Here is a 7,886-nt window from a genome sequence, read left to right as displayed (position 1 = left end):
ACCATTTTGTTGAGTTCTGGAAATACTGTAAAAAACAATGTGTACAAAACACACAGCTCTATGTCAGATACATAGAAACATTAAAAATGGTCACTCTTATGCTTACATTGCAAGATTATTCAGTGCAGTGAGTTTTTAAGCCTTTCTCCATTTATTGGAATTATTGAGAAAAGAGAAAAAATGACAGTATGTATTTGTTGGCAAACTACCAATTGCTATTTTACCGTGTCTTTGAATTTGAACTTTTTTTTTTTTGAGACAGGATCTCCTTGAAGTCCCAGCTGACTTGGAACTCACTAAGTAGACCAGGCTGCTTGAACTACAGAGATCTGCCAGCTTCTGCCTCCCAAGTGTTGAGATTAAAAGCACGTGCCACCACGCTTTGCTGGATTTAAACTTTTAAATCATAAGCTATTGAAGGGAATCTTTTCTGTTTTGCACTGGCTTTCAACATAGTGGTAACAGTAGTCATATAATAATTCATATTACTTACTGGATATTTCTTTCATCAAATGTTTATGCTTCGGTATAGGGTCATAGCTCAGTGTTACAGTGCATACTTAGCATGCCTGGGCCCTGGGTTTAATTCCCCATTTGCTAATAGTAATAATAATTAATAATAATAATGTTAATGTCTTCATCTTTTAAAATATTTTAACTAAATGCCACAAGGCATACACATTACCTGAGAAGCAGGAACCTTTTGTTTTCTTAAATTAAGAGAAGTTCAAAAGGAGTTAGTTCCTCTCTCATTATAGCGCCACACCAGGTTGTGGTATTTCTCAGGAGGAAGCAGTGTGTAAGAGATGGAAACTCTGACATCCTAACCCAAGGGATTCCAGATACAGCAATGGGACTGAAGTCTGCCGAAGTTTTCAAGGCCTTGGCTCTCAGATTAGAAGCTTAAAGAGAGTAAGTATTCTGTGAGCTGAAAACATTGGCATTACCTCTGTCAACTCAGTGATCCTGCCAGGACAAAATGAGCCTGAGGGGTGGGAGGAAATCAGAATACCAATCCTGTCCTTATGAAAAATTTTGATATTTATTCTATATAGATTTCACATTTATTTTGATTTTTAAAATTTCATTGAAACATTATTCATCTGTATGACTGATTTCTTTCTCAAACCCTTAAAAGTTGTATATCATCTGCCTCAGCCTGGTCTTGTCCCTGATAACTACTAGCATTTATTAAGTGCGATAAGGTAGGCATGCCACTAAGTGACTTCAACCACTATTTGTTAAATGTATCTGCAAAAGCCCCATTGTATACATTGGAAAACAAAACATTTCAAAAGTTAAATAATGATATAGTGACATAGTCAGTGACTGCTTAAGTTTGGACTTGAACACAAATCTACTGATCCCTCAAGCCAAGTTCATTCTTTAACCATCATGTACTAACCATATCAGGAAATTACATCATCAACTCACTCAACACATATTTTCAAAAGCACATTATGTGCTATAGGATAAAATGATGAAGCCATGTATCCACTCCTGTATACATTCAAAAGTATTTACTGAGCCTGTGATGGGGGAAACCGAAGTGAAGAAGGCAGACAGCTCTTATGGGGATGAAGAGAAGAAGGGCCGTTCATAAACAGATGAGCAAAACTTCATACGAAACACTGAATACATGGAAAATGATTTTTTTACAACTAGTGGCATGAATGATCTTCTGAAATGTAATGCGTAGTTATAAGGAAATGAAAAGAAAGCAGAACTTCATATAACACACTAGGCTATGCCTTGGACGCAATGACTTGAGCAGTAATTACTCCTTTTGGTAAACTAAAACCTGACTTTCTACTGGGAATATTTCCTTTTTTTTTTGTCTTTTTAAGACAGGGTCTCCCTGTAGCCCCAGCTGTCCTGGAACTCACTATGTTGACCAGGCTGGCCTTGAACTCACAGAGATCTGCCTGCCTCTGTCTCCCAAGTGCTGGGATCAAAGGTGTGCACCACCACACCCAGCTTCTACTGGGAATAGTTCAAAGTAGATTTAGAAAGCTTACTCTTAAGGATAAAATGGTTTGAAAGTCTGTCAGGAACTAAATTAATTAGCAATTCACTTGCTCTTTTATAATTATACTATATACATTTACACACTGTAATATTTTAGTATATGCTGTACTCTAGGGAGTCACTAAAATGTGAGAAAAGAAAAATACCCCTGAAGACATCTTAGATCACTAGAATTTAAAAAGTGAAGAATTCATCAGCTAAGATTGGGGCCTGCTGCCTATTTTCCCAGTTCTATGCTGGGTTTTTTTGTCTGCTTGAGTTGATATGAGTCTTGTGCATGCTGACACCATTGCTGTAGGTTCATATGAGCAGGGTCCTAGGAGCTTGTAGGACTGTTTCCATATGATCATGTACCCCCTCCCTGGCTCTTACAATACTCCTGGGTGAGGAAGAGCTGATCTTCTTAAAGCAAGGGACTCTAGATAGACTGACTAGTCCTCAGTAGATGAACTTGCACTGAGGAACATCTGGGGACACTAACTTGATACAATAGGCTGTAACAGAAATGACAGAATGTATGCATTCCAGTGCAGGGAGGCTATGAAAGGGCGCTGGTGGGGAAGGGGGTATAAAGATGATTAAGATTGATTGAGATGTTCTGTATGAACATTTTTGTATAAAAATTCAATAAAAAGTTTGCAAAAAAATGTGAGGAATTCAATAGAATTAGTTTTTTCCCTAACATGTCACGCCATCTCCAATGAAGCCCGCGTGAGATCCTCCGTGGGTTGAGGCTGGAACTTCAAGGAAGGTTGCCTCTTGGAGTTGGTTGTGCTGAGAAACATGCAGTGTACTTGGCATGCTTTACTTGCTATTATTTTTCCAACTGTCACTGTATCTTGGGCTTTCTGGGGGCCCGGAAAGCACCGAAAGATATTTTAATGAAAGATATTTTAGACATAGTGAGAAGTAATTAAGCAGAATTAATGCTGGATAGTCCAGGGAATAATGGATTTCTAGAAGAAAAATATAGATGGATAAATATAGATAGAAGGAGGGTTTCTTGTTATTCATTACAATTCATGGATAAATTGGTAAGATCAAGACCACCTTCGTGTCTTTTGACAAAGAATCAATGAGAGCATTAAAGGGCAAATATAGACTGTATTTGAAAATTGGAAGGATAGGAGAGAAAGATGGTTTCATAGGTCTCTAACATGGGATGACTTTTTGGGACCTATGGAGTTAAAAAATAACTTAGAAGCCCTATGGCCCACTACAAATAAGCAAGGAATATTATCAAATAGTTAAAAAAGTAATATCAGGCACAGCTGGTGTTGAATGTGCTTAATGGGTTAAGGTCATTCTGACTTGGGACTACAAAGCCGAGCAGAATCCTAAGTGTGTGAGAAAGGCTGGCAGTAAAAACCACAGTAAAGCAGGAATTTACTGTCTAGTACCAGGTTGATAAGATAGGGAAATGTGTTGGCAAAATTGTTTTACTTTCATCTCTGGAACTGTAAATCTTAGCATGGCTGTTCTGCGGTTTTTGTAATCTTTGCTGTATATATCTCAAACTTTGCAACTGCAAAAATTGCACTCAGACTTTCATCAAGCTCCTTTGCGTCTGTTTGTCACTCGCCGACTCCTTGTCCACCCTCTCGACGACCCTGTTCCCGTCGGACTGAACTGCCCCGGTCTGGGCTGGTCCGTCGCACTAACACACTTGAAAAGTTGTACTAGGAACAAGAGCTTATAGAATAGGTGGGGCACACCTTTAATCCCAGCACTTGGGAGGCAGAGGCAGGCGGATCTCTGTGGGTTCAAGGCCAGCCTGGTCTACATAGCGAGTTCTAGGACAGCTGGGGCTACAGGGAGACCCTGTCTCAAAAAGTCTGAAACAAATTAAAAAAAGAATCATATCATCAATATGGATAATTAACATATTTTTGCAAAAACCAGGAATTATCTGAATAAGGCCTGTATATTGCTGTATAGAAAAGCCAGGGAAAGTTCTCTTCTTCTCTCCTGCCCTCTTGTCCTCTATTCTGTTTTCTTCTCTCTCATGTCCTCTCTCCCTCCTCTCCCCTCTTTCTCTAGATACAATCAGAAGGTGGCTTTCTGGGAACGAGAGGAGGACTTTCACAGACCTCACTCAGTCAGCCCCTTGATCTTGACTCCTCAATTCTCAACTGTGAGAAATAGTTGCCTGTTGACTAAGGCACAGACTCAGTCCCTTGCAACTTGTTATAGCAACCTGAACTAAGACAACAGACCATTTTAGTTTTTTTTAATTATTTTGGGAGATAGTCATAAGTTTTCTAGAATTTCTTCACTTCAAGGGAAAAAACCAGAAACTTGAGAAGTTTCCAGAGAAAGAGAAATCTGGATGAGTGGAGTAGCATACCAGGTGGTCTTGCATTTTAATGGTGCCAGTTTTGTTTCCCCACCAGATACGCACTCTGTCACAGACACACTCCTTCTGTTACCTTGATGGTAAATACCTTCCCATTGAGTCCTTATCAGTACTCAGGTACACATATATTATTTTGTTCACAGTCTCTTTTCTTACTCCCTGGGATGTAAGATGTATATGAATGGAAATTCTTCAGTTCTGTGCACCGCTGTTTTCCCAGTGCTTAAAAAATTTTCGGGCAGAATAGGTGCTTGATCCTTGAACTGTAAATATTGTGAAAATGCCACCTCTGTTCTGTGTCAGTCCAGCAACTAGACCTCAGTTTGCTTAAAGTCCTCACAATTCTCAATCCATGAGTTCAATTATCTGTGAGATGGGATAACAGTGCTTCTTTAGGAGTATCGTGATACTAAATGAGATCATATTTATGAACAAATGAAATAATAAATTCTAGGGAGTGGGGCATTTAATACTTATCTTGGTCAATTGAAAACCCTTAGGAAAGGGAAACTGATTTTTATCATGCTAGGTTTATTTGGCAATGACCCAGTTACTTTTGCCACCAATGTGAAGACATGTGGAGGAACAAAGACAGGTGTCATCCCATCGCTTTCTGTTTTGGACCTTCCATATGAATGTTTTTTATTTTTTTAATGTGTGTGAGTATTGTGCCTGCATGTATGTAAGTGCACTTGTGTCTTGCAGTGCTGCAGAGGACAGAAGAAGGCATTGGATCCCTCTGGAACTGGAGTTATGGATGGTTGTTAGCCGCCAGGTGAATGCTGGGATTTGAACCTGGGTCTACTGCAAGAGTACCCAGTGCTCTTGAGCATTGAGCGATCTTTCCAGTCCCCTGCATGGGTGTTTTTAAAGTCAGATATTACCCACAGGGACTCTGTATCCACAGAAAAAAATTAAGGAGTCAGTCTGTGACAGCAATTCAAGGTGTATAATATTTAGTAATAAGATTACTTTTAATTTTTTTAATGTTTACCTATTTTATTTTATGTGTATGTGTACCTGAGCATATGTATATACACCACATTCTTAAAGGTACTTATGGAGACCAGTAGAGGGTGTCAGATCACCTGGAGTTGGAGTTATAGGCTGTTGTGAGCTCCTTTGTGGGTGCTGGAAATCAAACTTGGTCCTCTGCAAGAGCAGTAAGTACTCTTAACTGCTGAGCCATCTTTCCAGCCTCAATTTTCAAATATTTTAAAACACCTGAGCTGGACTTGAGAGATGTCTCAGTGGTTAAAAGCACTGGTTGTTCTTGCAGAGGACCCAGGGTCAGTTCCCAGCACCCACATGTGGCTAACAACCATTTGTAACTCCAGTTCCAGGGAATCCCTCTTTTCTTCTCTGCAAGCACAGCACAACATGGGTGCACTTACATACATGCAAGCAATGCATTCATACACATGAAATAAAATACAAATAACAAATATAATATTTTTAAACCCTTGGGCTAGCAAATGAGATTTAGAGGGAGAGTGTAGAATCTGGCCTGACAAGGCAATTCCTAAGCTGAGCTGAGAAAAGGCATATCTCCTACCCATTGTGCTCCCCCTAAAGATCTGAACTTGTCTTCATGTCAGGGACATGGCATAACCACTAACTGGCTTGACGATCTATCAGCCAAGGCTCTAAGATGAAGTCAGACTCAGCATGTGTATTGACGACTGTAATCAGATATTGGCATTTTTAAAAAAAAGCTAGATCCCTGGGCAGCACAGCTACCAGCTTCCTGGGGTCAGCATCTTTCCTGGGCAAGTTGAGCAGCCCCCACTGCTCCTTGACTCTCCCAGCCTCAATCACCCTCCCAGCTTCCCCACCCCATCTCTCCTCCTAGCCAGGGTACTGGTCCATTTCTTGTCCTGGCACCCCAGATCCCTGGACTGATCTCTTAGCCCAGAATCCCCACTATTTCCTGATCCTTTGCATCCAGACCAACCCAATTCCTCCCTGTAGTCCCCAGGAGCCTTCTGGGTCTGTTCCCACCCCCACCTCCCTTTGCATCCCTGGGCGGCATAGACACCAGTTTCCTGGGGCCAGCATCTTTCCTGGGCCCTGCTCCCAGGCCAGCCCAGGCCCCAAATTCCTGAGGCCAGCATCTTTCCAGACCTTAGGAGAAAGCCTGAGAGCATCTGATCTTCATCCAACTTGGGCCTCTGTGGGAACTCCTGAGCAGCAAGACAAAAGCGATTTGGCCACTCCAATATAAAATCAAAGGAGAGAGCCTGAAGCCTAGACCAACCAGCTTTTCATGCCCAACAAGTAAACCACAAAGGCACACAAAGTTTACAAAAAAGAGGCAGACCTAAACTCAACAAAGGAAGGCTTGAGTCTCATACAAGAATCAGAAATTACAAAAGAAATCCACATGTCAAAGTCACAGAGAAAAAAAATAACATCATGAAAAACCAAAATAATATATCCCCACCAAGTACCAACAGTCCTCTTCAGGAGTACAATGAGAACCCCCCTAGAGATAATACAGGACATGGAACTCAAAAGAACTATTATAAACATGATAAAAGAGTTCAGTGAATTTAAAGACACACAAAGAAATCAAAGAACTGAAAGAAGATAGGGATAAACTTCCACATGAATTCAGAAGAGTCAGAAATATTGAAGAATACTCAAGCTGAAATGAAGAAGGAAGAGAAATACTCAGTAGGCCAAATAGAAATGACAGGAGAAAGCCTTATCAATAGGATGAATGAAATGGAAAACAGAGTATCAAGATCAGTAGATAAGTAGATGAATTAGACTACTCAAGTAAAGATTATGAAAAATTTAAGAAAACACAAGAATGGAATATGCAGGAACTGTGTGACACCATAAAAAGACCAAACTTATGTATCATAGACATAAAGGAAGGAGAAGAATGTCAGGATAATGGTATGGACCAGATGTTCAACAAGATTGTAGAAGAAAAATTTCCAAAATTAAAGAAAGACATGAAATACAAGAAGCACATAGAACACCAAATAGACAGGACCGGAAAAGAAACTCTCCATGGCACATCATAGTAAAAACATTAAACATACAGAACAAAGAGAGAATACTGAAAGCTGCAAAAGAAAAACAAGAGGTCACATATAAAGGAAAACCCATCCGAATTACAGCTGACTTTTCAGTGCAAACTATGATAGCCAAAGGAGCCTAGACCAAACTATTCCCAGCTCTAAATGACCACAGATGCCAACCCAGATTACTTTGCCCAGCTAAAATGTCAATTATAATAGAAGGGGAAAGAAAAAATCTTCCATGATATAAATAGGCTGAAGGAATTCATATCCACAAAACCAGCCCTTCAGAGAGTTCTTGAAGCAATACAAAGAGCTGAGGAAAGGAACAGCTATACCCAAGGGGTTACAGAAAGAAAATTAATGAAGGTAAAACTATGGAAATGCACAGCTACACAAAGAATGTGGACAGAAATAAAAATGACAGGAATCAATACACATATTTCATTAATAACTTTAAATATCAAAGT

This window comes from Nannospalax galili, unplaced genomic scaffold (genome assembly GCF_000622305.1).
Source record: "Nannospalax galili isolate Female #2095 unplaced genomic scaffold, S.galili_v1.0 scaffold236, whole genome shotgun sequence".
NCBI lineage: Eukaryota > Metazoa > Chordata > Mammalia > Rodentia > Spalacidae > Nannospalax > Nannospalax galili.
This window is presented reverse-complemented; position numbering follows the sequence as displayed.